Source organism: Branchiostoma belcheri, unplaced genomic scaffold, assembly GCF_001625305.1.
Source record: "Branchiostoma belcheri isolate BF01 breed outbred unplaced genomic scaffold, Haploidv18h27 scaffold16, whole genome shotgun sequence".
Taxonomy (NCBI): Eukaryota; Metazoa; Chordata; class Leptocardii; order Amphioxiformes; family Branchiostomatidae; genus Branchiostoma; species Branchiostoma belcheri.
The window spans coordinates 294,319-294,711 of NW_017803046.1; the positions used below are offsets into that span (position 1 = coordinate 294,319).

Sequence of the window (393 nt, forward strand, 5' to 3'; positions counted from 1 at the left end):
GCACATGATGTTCACACACTGTAAACAATATGGCTGACAAAATATTAAGCAACTTTGACAGTCCATATTTCTGGATCAAAAGTCATGATCACTTTGATATTCCAGAATATGTGGGAGTGACATAAGTAGTCAAGTTTCAGTTCAGTTTCAAGAAGATCAGTTGATGTTTTTGAATTTATACCAGCACCTGAAGTTCACACATTGTAAACAATGTGGCTGACAAAAATAAAGGCAACTTTGACAAGGTGTATTTCTGGATCAAATGAATGGATCTCCTCAATATTCTGGAAAAGGTTGGAGGGATATCTCTAGTTATGTTTTATTTTACTTTAAACAAGATTGCTTCATTTTGTTGAATTTATGCTTTTGTTGAATTTATACTGTAACGTTACA

The 393-nt window shown here is 33.1% G+C and overlaps 1 protein-coding gene across 1 annotated transcript in view; it reads left to right on the top strand.

Moving 5' to 3' along the window:
* Positions 1-393, top strand: part of LOC109466060 (protein FAM198B-like) — a 9,372-nt gene that overhangs the window by 1,063 nt on the left and 7,916 nt on the right. The window lies entirely within an intron of this gene.